General features: G+C 54.2%; 1 protein-coding gene across 1 annotated transcript in view; it reads left to right on the top strand.

Annotated features, from left to right (window-relative positions):
• The window catches only part of KLF8 (KLF transcription factor 8), a 71,702-nt gene that overhangs the window by 19,907 nt on the left and 36,094 nt on the right, over window positions 1–15,701 (top strand). Inside the window, exon 2 of the mRNA XM_084813442.1 lies at window positions 10,995–11,135. The gene's annotated coding sequence lies outside the window, so the exon portion shown is untranslated. The remainder of the gene's footprint in view (window positions 1–10,994; window positions 11,136–15,701) is intronic.

Genomic DNA, 15,701 nt, shown 5'->3' on the forward strand with positions numbered 1-15,701 from the left:
GTCCATGGTGGAGCCCCTGCTTTGCATGCAGAAGGTCCCAGGTTTGAGCCCTGGCTTCTCCAGGTAGGCTTAGGAAAGACTCCTGCCTGAAACCCTGGAGAGCAGCTGCTGCCAGTCAGTGTCGACCATACTGGGCCAGGTGGAACAAGGGTCTGGCTTACTGTAAGGCAGCAGCCACATCGACACTGTAAAAGGCAATTGCTTCCAAGCAGATGGGGTGCCACTTGCTGAAGCACAGACATACGCGGCATGTCCAGATTTGGGGCCTGCGTCCTCTGAAGGCATCCTGGTTACCTCAGGTGATCTGCCTGCCTGCAGACCAATGAAGGTGTGCTGGAAGAAGCAGGCGCCTCTGCACGTGTGCGGGAAGCCAGCTGCCTTGGACAGCAGAGGGTCTTGTCCGGCAGAGCAGCCGTGCCCGGTTGACCCTTGGAAATCCTTTGCACAATCCTTTGCACGCTGGAAGAGCCGCCGACTTGCTTGCATTGGCATTGAGGCCTGGGGTGCCAGTCTCCTGGAACAAGGGGCCGTTGCTTTCCAATGACCCCCTTCTCTCTCTCACCTACCCCCCTTTTGAACCATGTGTGTCCCTTTGTTTCTCTCGCTCTCTCTGCGCATGTGCAGTTTCCTCCCTCCTCCACAGATGGCACTGCCAGCTGGAGGGCTTTGCCCACACAGCCAGCCACATGCCACGTGCTGCTCTAGTCCTGTCGTGCACGGCCTGGCATGCGGAGGCAGCCCTGGTGGTGCACCCAGCCCGGAGCAGCATCGGGCCGGGGTGGAGTGCAGCGCCGTGTTTTTCCATTCTTGGCAGGGACTGGGTGCAGGGTTATGGAGAGGTTGCAGGGAAGGTGGGTGGGGGCCACACCTCCGGCTCTGGATTAGCCTCTGTGCTTTTGGCTTGCATCTGCCAATTCTTCACCTTGTCAAGGCAGCTGACGCGGGGTGGAGATGGAGCAGGATTGTTGGCCTGACAGCAGGCAGGATGGGCTCTGCAGAGCTGGGCGTGCGCTCAGCCCGGCCCTCTCCAGGGCTGTGGGCCGGGCCTCCCCTGTTTCTGCCTCTGCCCTGCTTGTAAGCCACAGCCAGGGAGGCTTCCCTCTCCCCGGGCCGACCACTGCGTTCTTTGTGCTGCGGGGAGGCTGGCTGGCCCTGCGGAGCCAAGACCGTTTGGGCGCCCCAAGCTCTCTCTGCCTGTGTCTCCCTTCTCAGTATCAAAGTAGTTGTGTGTGCAAATGGTGGCATGCAGAGGGTTGTCGGATGCAGACTGGTTCTCATGACTTGTGCTCCCCACGCCACCCCATCCCGTCCTCTGATTTCATCCTCCAGTTTCCTCAGGTGGCTGTGCAGAGACTCTGCTCACAAGCCTCCATTTCCTTCAGATCACCACTGCTCCTTCACAGAGGAGAACGGCCTGAGAGGCACTCCTGAGCCCAACTTCTTTCCCTCTTGGGCAGCTGCCTGTGGTGCCTCTGAGAGGGTGCATGAAGGGCCCTTCTTGAAGTGAGGTGGGAAATCCCAGTGTGAGGCTGGAGCGGATGCTGCGCAGAAGAGTTGCCCGGCCCTCCATTGGCGAGCGAGCGAGGGAGGGAGCCTGCATGTGGCGCCCCTTCATGGAAGCGGAGGCTGCCGCGCAGGAAGGCAGGCGCCCCGGGAGACATCATCCACCTTTGCTCTAATCTGCTGGGAAGGTGGGAAGGACAGGCGCAGAGGCCTTGGCTGGGCGGGGCAGCATGAGGCGGAGGAGGGTGGCTGCACGCGGCTGCTCCAGCACACGCCCCCCTGTCTCCCTGGAGGAGTTCGAAGAAACGGGGGATTTCCCAGTCTATCCAGTAAGGCCTTTTGGAGGCCCAAGAGCCTGGGGTAGGGTTGGGAGGGGGAGCAGTGCAGCAACCCTGGAGGAGGAGAGACGGATGCAACCTGCGCAAAAATGAATGAACAAAGCTTATCTGGAAGTGAGAAACTGGCTGACAAATAAAGTAATAGGAAACATTAAGGGCTGATTGTTTATTGTTTAAATGGCGCTTCCAAACTATGGTGGATAGTTGTGTACTAGTGAGAGAACTAAAGGAACAGCGAGGGATGCCTCCTCCAGATAATTGGGGCTTCAGCTCCCATCAGCATGGCCAATGGTCAGGAATGCCGGGGGCTGTGGCCCACGACATCTGGAAGGCCAGGGGACTCCCTCGTGCCTCCCTCTGCCGGGACAGTCTCTAGGTTTGGGGGGTTCTGGATCCAGCCCTCCCCTCTCTGACCCTCTGTTCTTTCTCAACCCTCCTCCCTCCAAACACTCTTGCCTCTTCAGGGCTTAGCTGGCCATTGGGCAAGCGAGCCTTTTGCGGGGGGGAGGGGTGCTGGCGGCTGTTGGAGCTGATCTTCCAGCCTCTTGGTCCGGCCAGATGTTGTTAATATTATTATATAAAAATACAACAGCAGCAGCATTTCTATTCCACCCAATAGCCAAAGCTTTCTGGCCAGGTCACAGATGGTTCAGAAGCTCCAGGAAGAGGGGGTGGCCACGGCATTGCTACCCCTTGGCTGCATCTGCTGCCACCACCTTGGTGAGCTGGGAGCGTGGCATGCAGTAGTTGCCAGGCAACTGCAACTTTCTGGCTCTCTCCCCCCTCCTCCTGTATCCCGCCCCTGTGGCAAAATGAGCAGCGCAGGGAGACCCTGAACTGCCTGCGCGCTGGGGCAGAGGGTGTCGTGGCTGGGAAGCCTCATTCTCCGCCGCTCCCGACCTCCCCGCCACCCATGGATTGGCACCACTGACAGGAGCAGCGGCAGAGCTGCCCGAGGGGCATCTCGTTCTCCCGCGTCTCCGGAGGTGGTTGTGGAGCATGTCTGGAGGTCGCCTAGCAACTGCTCGCTTGTACCTGCCTTTCCCCCCAATTCCACAGTGACTGGCGGGCCGGCGGGCGGGAAGGGGATGAGAGTGTTGCAGGGGAGAGGAGCAGCCTGCCCCCCTTCCCCAGGCGCTCCCTCCTGCTCACTCCTGTGGGGCTGGCACAGTGGACCTCCGGCAGGACCCCCGGAGCCGAGCCCCTCGCGCGCACCTCACCTGTGGGCCGCGCTATTGCTGCTGCTGCTGCAGAATGTCACCCCCAGAAGCCACTTCTAATCGATTCAGGTCTAGGCGAGTCCCCTTAAATTCACATGCGCGCATCGCACAGAAGGCTGACGCTGCACCCCCCACAGCCCCCCCCACACCTTGTATTGTCTGGGGATCCCCCCGCTTGGGCTCCTACTTGCCATTCTGCAGCTTTGATCCTTGCCTGCAGGATGGCTGCATGTATGGCTTCCTGCGTCTTGAGGGGAGGCAACGGGATTGGCCCTCCCTCGCAGGCCGCTGTCACCCCTCCCTGCAGCCCCTCCTGCGGTGCCCCAGCTGGCCGCAGGGGCTGGGGATGGCTGGGTGGGTGGCATAGGGTGACCGTTTGCCTATGGTGGTGGTGGAGGGCAGGCGCAGGTGGGAGTCGTGGGAGGGAGAGGGCTAAGGAGAGGAAGGGAGCAGCTTGTGCAGCTCCTTGGTACAGGATGAAGGGGTTGGGGGGGCAGGATAGGAACAGCAGCCCTGGGTGCAATTTGTATGGAAAGATCTGGAGAAGCTTGGGTAAAGAGCTGGCAAGATGGCAGCCAACACTCTGCCGCTGTATGGCTGAGAGGGAGGAAGTCTCTCAAATTAAGCGCACAAAGACTCCTCCGGGCCAGCCCCTTCCCCTTCCCCTCATATTTATGAGGCTGATTTATATCTTGCAGATAGGGCAGGGGTCTCCAACAGTTTGGGTCGGTGGGCACATGGAGTTTTGAGCGTGTCATGGGTGCTCTCGCAAAATGGCTGCTGTGGGCTGCTTGCCCATTCATAAAATGGCTACCATAGTGGGCATGGCTGGTCACAGAATACCAATTTCTCAGAAGGCAAACTGGTGAGACTAAAGGTCCTGCTTCTTCAAAGGCTCCATCCCCCCCCCCCCAATCTTACAGAGCTTATGATCCTGGAGCACACGATGCAACCTGCAGATGGCATAAAATCTGTGGAGTAGTGGGTGTCCCCAAATCTCTCTCTGTGTGTAGCTTGCTTGTTTATTTCTGCCCAGGTGTTCTCAGATGTAATCAGGGCAGCTTACAAATGTTAAAACAATAAGAAACAACAATCGACAAACAAAACCCCACAACTGAAGAATTAAAAGCAGCAACATGTCGCTTAAAAGCGTTATCTTGAAGGAGTCTGCTGAAATAAAACTGTCTTTGCTAGCCTAAAAGCGGGAAGCAGCGATGGAGGTATGCTGCTCCTAAAAGTGAGGAGCAGTGTTCTTCCCTAGGGAGGCCATTCAGATTCTGGATGCCACAACTGAAAAGACCCCCCCCCCCTCTCTCTGGTTGCCCATCCAGCACACATCAGACCGTGGTGGGACCCCGAGAAGGGCTTCTGGAGTGGAGTTCCCAGCCAGGCTCCAATTCTTAAAGTGTATATTCCAGACATCCATGTCCCCCTCCCAAGGCATAACTGGGGTGGAAAGGACCGTGCCTTCCTGCTGGTCCAAACTGGTTCCTTTTGCCGGCACTCCAGCAGCAACTGACTGGGATCCGGCCTAGTACCAGCTCAGCTGGGTGTACGCAGTTGCTGAGGCAACAGAGCAAGCCGGCCGGCTGCCCTGTGCCCCTCCCTGCTGCCTCGAAATAGCATCTGTGCCTGCCTGACAGCATCGCCTTTTGCTGGAGGAGGAGGGCGAGGCCGAGCTGGGGCCGGGAGGAAATTCCTGCAGGAGGTGTGGACACACAGGCGGCTGGGTGTGCTCCCTTCTCTGCAGCCAGCCCAGGGCCCGGCCTGCATTAAAGCGGCAAAAGCCTCTCTGGGTATCTGCAGCTCCCAGCTGTGCTGGGGATCAGAGTGAGGAGGCCTGGAGGGAGCCACACGGCTGGCTTCCCAGGGTGGGAGGGAGCCACCCTCCCTTCCAGGGGGCAGCTGCCCGGCCTTGGCTCTTGCCTCTTGCCAAGGGATGGGAAGGGAAGGGAAGGGATGGGATGCTGCTGCAGGCCTTGGTGGGGCTCCACAGCCGAGTCCCTGGGGTGGGGCGGTTCCTGCCCGGCAATCTGATCGCTAGACCGTGTCCAATTAATTCCTAGGCATTTGCAAGCTTTTCCAGACAGGGCACACACCCAGGCCAGCACGTGTTCTCCAGGAATGTGAGGTGTTGGGCCCCAGCATATCGGGGGCTCCTCTGTGTCTGGCGTGGGAGCCGAACACCCAGCCCCAGCGGGAGCACCAGTCCTATGAGGGCTAGTCGCCTCTGCCACCTTTCCTCAATTGTGAGGCTTAAAAACAATGGAGACTTTTAAACAGACACCCGTAACCCTTGTGACTTCCTTCAGATGAAGTCTTGCGGGTTTGGGATCTTTAAAGGCCATGTCTCATGTCAGCAGGAGGAGATAAGTAGTGCATGGGAGAAGCAATCAATGGAAATGGGATTGTGTGGCTTATGGGCTGTCTTCAAAAGCCCTGGATGCTGAAACCATCTGCATAGACCCGGAGGCTCCCCAGATGAAACGGCCGCACTTTAAAAAGGGCGCCATGCATTGAACTTGGCTTGGTCTTAACCGTGGCTAGTTTCTTTAGCCTGCGGGGAGGTCTTTATGGTTGATGGTGAGAAAGTCCCCCATCCCATGTCCAGAGGTTGAATGTTTTCCAAAACTCGCATGACTCCTGAGTATTGGCTGGCGGGGTGGGGGGGTGGGGGGGAGTCACATAGCAGAAGACTACACACTTTGTAGGCGGAAGGTCCCAGGTTCAGCCTCGGGCATCTTCAGCTAAGAGGATCTGGTAGCAATGAGGGAAAGGCTTCTCTCTGTCAGCATAGACTGCATGGGGCAAGATAGACCAACCATCTGCCCCATGGTATGGCAGCTCCTGGTATTCAATGGGCTGCACTGCATTTTCCCCCAAAGGCTGGTGTTTTACCTGCAGTTTCCACATATTCAGTTCTCTCCCTCCACCAGCTTTTCCTAAAATTCAGCTAATGGGTACCAGTTCCTCCCCTGGTTGATGGGCCTCTACTTAGTCTAAGCAGGCTCCATCCTTATAATTTTATTTATTTAATAAATACATTTATTAATGCGGCTCTTCAGCTGAAAAAGGTCCCCTGTCCATCTTTAACCCCCAAACCCAGTGCCATTTTGGCTTTTCAAATCAGTGGAGGACAAGCTGTTGCAGAGTGAACAGACCATATTGCTGCTGGTGAAGAGCCTTCGAGAATGTGCAATGGGGTGGGTGCCTCTGGCAGTGATCCTCAGTATGATGATTGGGGGGTTCCAAGCACGTCCCTCTTTCCACCCATTAAATGTTGGTGCCTCTGTTCCAGGAGAGACTGCGACTGGAACGCACTTGCAGATTAGAGACGATGTGGAGCGCTTGTTACTTAGCCTGATCTGTTGTTCAGTTTGGGCTGAACCAATGCCTCTGATTAGTTCTGTGCCAAGCTCTGCACAGGGCACCTGGTTCCAATGTCTTTTAAAGGAAACAATGTTGAAACGCACATGCTCCTGGTGCCAGAGACTCCAGTAGATGCTCCCTGCATGGCGTTTGGGGATGGCTGATCCCCGTCCTTGTGCTGGCTTGTCTGCAAAGGACTCCAGCATTTGGCAGGGGCAGAAATGGGTCCCAGTCTCATTTCTTTCCGTCTTGCCATCTTGCCTGTTGGGGTACCAGGGCGTTTCTTTGCTGTCCCTCTCTTAAGAACACGCTCTGGCCTGGGTAGATGCACCCTGGCCTCTGGAGTGGGATCCATAGCAGCCCCACAGGCCCTCTGGAGTTCCTGCAGAGGACGCTGTAGCGCAACCCAGACGCTCCCCTCATTCCTTGCTGCTTGGCACAACGGCGCCAGTCCATGTCTCAGTTTGTCTCTAGGGAATGCTGTCCAGGAGGGCGTCTGCCCAAAAGAGGCCCTCCGGGTTTCTAGAAAGAGGGCTCTGTAGTGCCCACAGGGGCTTGCAGGTCAGGCATGTGGAACCTGCCCACCACATCCCTGTCTGTACTTTGTTCTCAGGCCTCACTTTCCCCTAAGTGCTGTAAGATGTGATAGAAACCCCTGGGGGGAAGGATTGCAGGAAGGCAGGTGGTGGCAGGTGGAGGATCCACAGAACCTGACTTCCCCCAAGTCCTCGCTATGGCCCGGCCCTCGTGATGACAGCAGGGCTCGCTGGCTGAAGCAAAACACAGCCTGGCTGCTGTGAGGAGGAAATGTCCAGCCACAAAGTGACTGCATGGAGGAGGGGGTGTTTCCAGAGTATTATTTATTTAGGGGCAGGACTAGAACCAACGGGGAGGGGGGAAGGCAGGGAAGCAGATTCTGGCTTAACCTTAGGAGACACTTGCTGACCGTGGGAGCTGCTCAGCAGTGGAACAGACTCTGCCTTGGGAGGTTGGGGGGGTCTCTTTCACTGGAGGTATTTACGCAGAGGCTGCATGGCCCTCAGTCAGGGATGTTGTAGCTGCACCCTGCATTGAGCAGGGAATGGACTAGGTGATCTCTAAGGTTACTTTCAGCTCCATGATTCTATGATCCAACACCCTTCACCTGCAGCCACCTTTTCCTCATGCCATTGGGACGGTGCCTCTCTCCTGTCAAGAACTGTTGAGGGTCATATGGGGAACCTTCATATCTGTGTGTGGATCTCTGTGTGGGGAGCCACAGAACTGAGGGACAGCAGCATCTTCGGACGCCCGGGGGTGGTGTGGGGACATCTGTGGTCCTCCAGATGCTGCTAAAGTATGACTCCCATCATCCCTGATCATTAGCCATGCAAGCCTTTGAATGATGGGAGTTTGGAGTTCAGCAGCACCTAGAGGGCTACAGGTTCTCCATCCTGTCTTAGCCGGTCAAGTCCTCTCATTATTACTAGTAATAGTAGTAGTAGTAGCAGCAATATTGATGATGACAGACAGACAGATTCTGGCCTGGCTCCACCCACTCAAGCGAGGCATTGAGCCCTCCAAGAAAGGAAGGGCCAGAAAGGCCTAAGAAACTGCTGTAGGCGGAGTCAGGCCCTGAGTGTATCTAGCCCAGTTTTGTTGACACTGACTGGCAGCAATGGCTCTCCAGGGTTTCAGGCAGGGGCTGCAGGGTTGCCAGCAGGCGTTTTTCCAGCCCTACCTGGAGATGCTGCCAGGGATAGAACCTGGGGCCTTCTGCATGCAAAGCACTTTGGGCTGGGCTGGGGCTGGGGCTTTACCGCAACAACAAGGCCTTCCTGGTCAGGGGTGCTTCTGCATGTTCTTCTGGGTCTGACTGCTTGCTCTGTCCCTTGGTTCTGACTGCAGCTTGTCTGTTTTTGACTCCTGCTTGCCACTTCGTTCTGACACCAGGGCTCATTTCTTGCCTCACCTTAGATAGATGCTTCTGCCTCAACACCCCCGCCCCCCCCCCAGTTTCTCTGTGATTGTGGCTGTTCTGATACCATCACATCCACGGCCCATTGATTACTGGGATGATCAAAGGAGCAACTTTCAGAGTCACACAGATCCCCTATTTTTTAAGGCATGCGGCCAATATTGTGCTCATGAACAGGTGACCTAGATCAGAGCAATATCCTCTGGGTGTGCCAAGTCACAGGGAACTGCAGGAACAGCAGGGGAGGGAGACGATAGCATTGTGGCCAGGGCAGAAGTGGCGGATGCTCGGGACCCTGCCATCATTTTCAGGAGTAATCAGCTGCATCTCATATCCAGCCTGTGATTCTCCATTCGGGCAGGCAGCCTGGGGCCCTCCAGATGTTTGAGGCTACAACTCCTAGAATCCCTCGCCACTGGCTGCGCTGGCACTCAAGAACATATGGAGGGCACCAGATTGCCCATCCCTAAATTAGACCATTGGCACGCCTAGCCCAACGTTCTGTTCTGATTGACAGCAGCTTCTCAGGGTCTCCAGCAAAGTCTTTCCCAGCCCTGTTAACTGGTGATGCTCAGAACTGAACTTGGGACGTCCTTCAAAAATTTTGGCGAAACCGGACCCATTTGCCAGTCACAGTAAGGAGAATCTTCTGTTGTGAAAGTCTGTGCTTGCCATTCAAATCACCCTGTCTGCAGTCTGAGCAAATGAATGCATCTCAGTGAATGGCTTGTGGGCTAAGGCTGCTGACTACCTTAGCAGACTTGGACTATGCATCCATCCAGTATACAGTAATACCTATAAAACTATGTTTTTGTGGGCTACATGTCAGCCACTGAGCAAACCTGTTTCATTTCTTGAAGACACATGTTCAAGTTGCTGCTCATAGTGGAATAGCATTCATCCATGTGCCCGTTGGAGAACATCTGCACTTTTGTTTAGACCTTATAACTAGGGCAGTACATTTCTGGGTGTTCAACGCTTTTGAATGGATGTGTTCCATCAACTACAAACTTCGTGAACAATCAGTTCACTGTTGTGAAACAGCAGCCTCTCTCTGATACCAGAAACAAATGTAGTCTGGGCTCATTGATGTTAGAAACTGGGGATTGATAACATGCCTCTTCAGTTTTCATTTATGGGTTACCTGACCTTTGGGTGGCTTCCATTTTGTTCAGCAAACTGCAGCTTCTGGCTGTTCATGAGCTTTTGGTAGTTCATTTTTCAAGAGCTGCCTCTGAAGCTTTTTGAGGATGCACTACACCCCAGCAACCTGTGAACAACCTTCAGGGCTTTTTTCCTTATCCATGCACCCAGGGCTGGGCCCCGTGATCTCTTTTTAAGACCAGGGCCAAGTATTGCAATATGCTAAGGCGTATTAAGCAAAGCGACTGGAGTGTGCGTCCTTGCTCAATAACCAAAGCTTGCCACTGCACCTTCAGGGTTAAGGAACAGGGCCATTGGCATGTCTCCCTGATTGCCCAAACCACACTACCCGTGCCTCTGCAGAATTCAAAAAAGAGCAGTGCAACATTCATCCATGCCATTGTGGGAATTGAAAATGCAAACAGCCACCTTGAGTGCCATTTTTTCTTTGTAGAAAGAAGGGTACAAATCAAATCAAATCAAGCAAGTGATAAAATGAATGAACTTGCATGTGTGTATCCTTGGTTTCCATAATTTTATTTTAAACTCCACATTCGGGCACACAAATAAGACGAGCCCTGCTGGATGAGACCAAGGGTCCATCCAGTCCAGCCTTCTGTTCACACAGTAGCCAACCAGCTGTTGACTGGGAACCCACAAGCAGGGCAAGAGCGCAACAGCACCCTCCCACCCAAGTTCCCCAGCAACTCACTGCCCCCAGTACTGGAGGTAGCACATAGCCATCAGGACTAGTAGCCATGGATAGCCTTCTCCAGGTATTTATCTAACCTCCTTTTAAGGCCATCCAACTTGGTGGCCATCAGTACATCTTGTGGTAGCGAACTCCATCGTTTGACTCTGCTGTGTGACGAATTCCTTCCTTTGGTCTGGCCTAAATCTCCCACCAATCAGCTTCATGGGAGGACCCTGCTGGGTTCCAGTATTTTGTGACTGGAGATACTGAAGTGTCTCCTGGAGGGCTGCAGTGGCGTGTTCTCCCTCGGGGAGCTCTCCACACGCTGGGCGTGCAGGGGAGGCGGCTTGCTCCTCCTGAGCATTTCTCGCCTACTGCAGTTTGGCATTTGGAAGCCATCTGGGGTTTTCCTTGCACCTCGTGTGGACTAGACTGGACTGTGCGGGAAGCTATAGAATGCCTGTCTCCAAAAGGTGCCGAGATAGAGGCTGGCAATCTTGCCAAACCCGGGGTTCAGTGTTCTTGCATGGAATATGTTGAATGCTGTCCTGTACCAAGTCAGGCTGTTGATTTATTTGGCCCAGTGATGTCTATTCTGAGTGGCAACAGCACTCCGGGATTTCGGGCAGAGTCTTTCCCATTATCAACAGCTACCAGGGCCTTTCTAAAACTGGGGATGTTGGGATTGAACCTGGAACAGTCTGCATGTGGAACAGGTGCGCTGTGAAAGCCAAGGCATGCCACACCTTTCTCCCTTCTTTTCCTCACAGATGGGGTCCCAGAGGCTGCAGGAGAAGTGACGTGCCAGAACTACCCGTCCGGGCAGGGGCAGAGTTGGGGGAAACATCTTGGTTGGCAGGAGGTTCTGCCACCCCCCCCCCCAACCCTTGGAAGTGTAACAAGGCAGGCAAGTGAGTAGCACCTTTATTCTTCCCGTACAAATACTGAGGCACACAAAAGAGCTTCACGGTGCAAATAAAATGTGGTGTCTGATGTTGGGTTCAATTCATTATTGATTGTTTAGCAATTTTTCTATACCACTTCTCATTTGCACAAATCCAAAGTGGTTTACAACAGCACCATAAAACAAGAGAACAGTACAGTAAATACACAGTCATACAATACTAGAGATGGTTAAAGACGGGGGAAAGCCAAAGTGAAAAGATATATTTCCAATAAATGCCTAAAACATGCCAGCATTCTTAGACTTGCGCTGGCTCTGTCCACAGTGTGGTCTCCTGGGGAGGCAGGCCATGGGACCACGCCTCGCTTGAGCCCTCTAGGTGTGCCTGGATGCTGAGCACATTCCTCGCCTTGCCTCCCTCCGTTCCACATCTCCTGAAATGGCTGCCCCTCCATCTGTGCTCTCAGGTAGTTGGAAGGAGGGCACAGATAACAGGACTGAGAGAAGCCACTCTCAGAGTGCCTCCCCCTCCGGGGTGGTGCTGTGTGGAACAGAGGGAGGCTGGGAGGAAGCATGGCCTGGCTGGGAGGAAGTGCTGGGATTGTAGCATGAAGGAGGGCCAGGGGCTCACCTGAGCTCTTGTGGCAGGATGAAGAGGCGAAATTGTTGCCAGATGGGACGAGGATTGCTCACTTAGATGGCTAAAAGGGATGCCTTGTGTGCATGGGACTTACTTGGTTGACACATTCATGAGGACTAGACTTATTGATAACTATTGGCCAAATGAACAAAAATGAGCCCTCCATGTTCAGAAGCAGTGTACTGGGGATGGCTCTTGCTCCGTCCCGCTTGTATTTGGTTCTTTCTCAGGGCATTTGGCTGGGCCTTTTTCAGAAGCCATTTGAGTTTTTGATCTGGAAGGCAGAGAGTTGGGGAACTGCATAGAGGCAGGGGGGTGGTAGCCCAGGCTTTACAAGCAACGGGGGCCAGGCGGGGCAGAAGATGAGAGTGGCATTCTGGTGAAAGCTGGATCTACTCAGGCCAGCCTGTGATGAGCCAACCCCTCCCTCTGCCCTCGCCCCCCAGCCGGAAGGGCTGCGCTGTATAACCTCAAAGCAAGAGTCTCAGGAAGTTCTGCAGGGTTTTGTTCCCAGCGGAAGTGGTGCCTCTGAGTCTGCCAGAGCCTCTCTGCTCTCATGGGACTGAGTCTTAGATAGGAGCATGGAGGGGAGGGGAGGGGGGAGAAAAGGCGCCTCGGCAGGCAGGCAGGCGCTGTTTTGTTGCAATTGGTGGGCAGATGGAAGCCGGTCTTCTCGCGCAACTGGAGCACAACTTCTTAAAGAGGTGCTGGGGCGGAAGCCTGCTCAGGAGCCATTGTCGCCATCCCCCGGCTTCTGAATTCCCCATGTGAGAAGACTGGTCATGACTGCTTGGGCGGGGGGGCGTCTGCACCTGCTCAGAGGGCGCTCACTGCCTGACCCCTTTCTGGACTGAGATTCCCTGGAGGAGGTCTGGCACAAGTGTTGCTTTGTAATACAGCCCCACCCAGCTTGGAGTTACTGGGGAAGGCTGAGGGAAATGTGGGGAGGGGCCCCACTCCATAACAGAGCAGATGCAATGCATGCAGATGGTCCCAGGTTCAGTTCCCAGCAGCTATGGGTAAAGGAGAGTTTGGAGCGCTGCTACTCAGAGTAGACCAGCCTTCCCCAACCTGGGGCCATCCAGATGTTTTGGGCCACAAGTCCAAGCAGCCCCAACCAGCATGGCCAATGTTCAGGGATGACAGGAGCATCTGTAGGGACCCAGGTTGGAGAATGCTGGAGTATTATTTTTATTTATTTTTTATTTGAGATATTTCTTTATCCCCTTACTGAAACCCACCAAGGTGGTCTACAAAAAGTTTAAAAACTAAAACAACAATCAGAACATATTGAAACAACATAAAAAACCATTCTACAAGCCAAGCTTAGAAGAGGCATCCTGGCCCCCTTCCTAAATGCAGAGAGAGAGAACGCGTGTCGCCACGCCAGAGGGAGCATGCTCTGGAGTTTGGGAAGGACACGAGAGAAGAGGGTAGACCATGTTGGCCTTGATAGGCTGAGGGTTGGCCTGGGTAGAAGACAGTTTCCTTTGCTGGCTTCTGGAGGATGCCAGGATCTCACGGGGATGGGGTTTCAGGGCAGGGTGCAGAGTCTCTGGCCCAAAGCCTACATCTGGGGTCTCCCAGAGGGCCCCGCCCCTTTCTCCTGTCCCCGCCTCTTTCACTAGACCACCAGTTGTTTGGCTTTTATGCCATTTTCCACCCACTCCAAAAGGCTGAAATGCCTCTCCTGGTGCTTCGTTGCTGGCAAGAAGGGCTTTGACCTACACTCCACTAGTATTTTGGAGGGTCTCCCCTTTTCCCTTCCCACTGCTGGAATGCGGCCCCGACAGCATCTCTGAAATGGAATTTAGCCCTCGGGCAGAAAGAGGTTCAACACCCCTGATTTAGGAAGGTGGGGGCATGTAGGAATCCCAGCCATTTACAGTCTTTGTGGGTCGAGTTTGTCCTCTTCTTTGAAACACAACAGGGGGATTTGATTCCTCCCTGTCAGGGGCCCCTTCTGCACTCACCCTCTGTCCGTGGATGAGCAAGCCAGGGAACAGGGCAGCATTCTACGGCCTTCATGTGGTGGCGAGGCAACTTGCCAAAACTTCCCATGAAGCCAGGAGGGTCTCTCTCCTTCCCAAATGTCTCCTGTTGCTGTTCCCTGCAGGCCAGGCCAGGCCTCCCAGGCTGAGGGGGAGGTGCCACGGAGCCTCGCCAGCAGAGTCAGGCCACGCGTCCTCTGGCCCAGTGTTGTCCGAGCTGGCAGAGGTTCTCCAGGGTCTTTCCCATCACCCGAACTGGAGATGGCAGGGCTTGGATCAGAGGCCTTCTGCATGCAAAGAGGGTGCTGCTGTGCCACTGGGCTCCAGCCTGTCTTTTCCCCTCCCCAGTCTTCCTGGGCTGCTGATGCCAGTGAGAGGTCTGGGTCAGAGCAGTCCAGGAGACCTTGCCTTCTCTCTTGCAGGTTGGGGACCAACGTTTACTTGTTAACTTCCATGCTTTGTGTAGACGAGAGTCCTCTCCGGACATCTCAGCCACTTTTAAGGTCCCAATCTTGGGTTTGATAGAACAGCCGACTTCATTGGGTTCCCATTTGCTTGTGTATGGAACGTCCCTGGCTTTTTACGTATAAAAAGGTAAAGGTAAAGGTGTCCCCAACCAGTCGTGTCCGACTCTAGGGTGCGGTGCTCATCCCCGTTTCTAAGCCGAAGAGCCAGCGCTGTCCGAAGACGCTTCCGTGGTCATGTGGCCGGCATGACTGTACACCGAGGTGCACGGAACGCTGTTACCTTTCCCGCCGAGGCGGTACCTATTTATCTACTTGCAATTTCTTGCTTTCGAACTGCTAGGTTGGCAGGAGCTGGGACTGAAGACGGGAGCTCACTCCGTCACGCAGCACTCGGGTCTCGAACTGCTGACCTGCCGACCTTCCAGTCTGCAGTTCAGCGTCTTAACCACTAAGCCACCGCGGCCCCACGTATACTGGATATACGTATATTTTACGTATACTGGCTAGTTATTTTGCTCTAAATGCCTATATGTGAAGAAGAGTTCTGCATAACTGAAAAACTTGCATCCAGTCTGTTTAAACATGCAATGGTCCAATAAAAGTACTGCTTGCTTGCTCCTGTGTTCTTGTGCAGTGGAGCCAGCATGGCTCTTAAGAGTCTTGACATTCTCAGGGAACATACCTCTGCGGAATATTCCCTTCTGTGTTGGGAAACATCCTGCAACCGCAACCTGTGAAGCAAGTTTCTTCGCAGGGAAGCGCACCCTTTAACTCCCTCAGCTTGCTTCCCCGCAAAGCAATAGACATGCTTGCATGCTGGTGCTGCAGCTTTGCACGAAACTTTAGTGAGGAGACCCCTGTCTTACCTTGAGTGCTTAGAGGTTGCGCAGGGGAGAACTAACATGGGAAGGTATTTCTCTCTCTCTCTCTCTCTCCCCCCCCGCTCCTTTTCTGTATGCTGAGGATGACTTGGAATGGCATTTTCTCTAATACCAAACTCGGATGGTTAAGTACCAATCAGTTTGGAAGCAAAACAGGTTCACCCAAAAATAGTGGTTTCTGCATATTCGAGGGATCACCTATGTATGTAAGGTTGTAACTTTAAAAGAAAATTTTAAAACTCCAAAACAGACTGAAGGAAACCTATTGGCTTCCAGGAATTAGACGGTTGATGGCTGTAGAGCCCAAAGACATAAGAAATAGAGGAGTGACTCATCCCACTGGAACCCTTTCCAGAGGGGCAGCATCTGATGACGTGCGCTGCAGTCCCCAAAAGCTTCTGCCATAATACATTTGTTTGTCTTTAGGCTGCCACAAGACAATTCCTTGTTTTTCACCCCACTGGCTGGAGACAGACCTTTGTGGTTTCTTTAGACCAGGGATGTTGAACCTCAAGGCCACGGGCCAAATCCTGCCCCCTGGGGTTCCAGTGTGCCCCTCTGGGGTGCCCCCAATGGCCACGGCTCCTTCCCTTG

The sequence above is a fragment of the Heloderma suspectum genome, chromosome 9 (genome assembly GCF_057233095.1).
Source record: "Heloderma suspectum isolate Gila_16-S chromosome 9, 16-S_ref, whole genome shotgun sequence".
In the NCBI taxonomy this organism is placed as follows: domain Eukaryota; kingdom Metazoa; phylum Chordata; class Lepidosauria; order Squamata; family Helodermatidae; genus Heloderma; species Heloderma suspectum.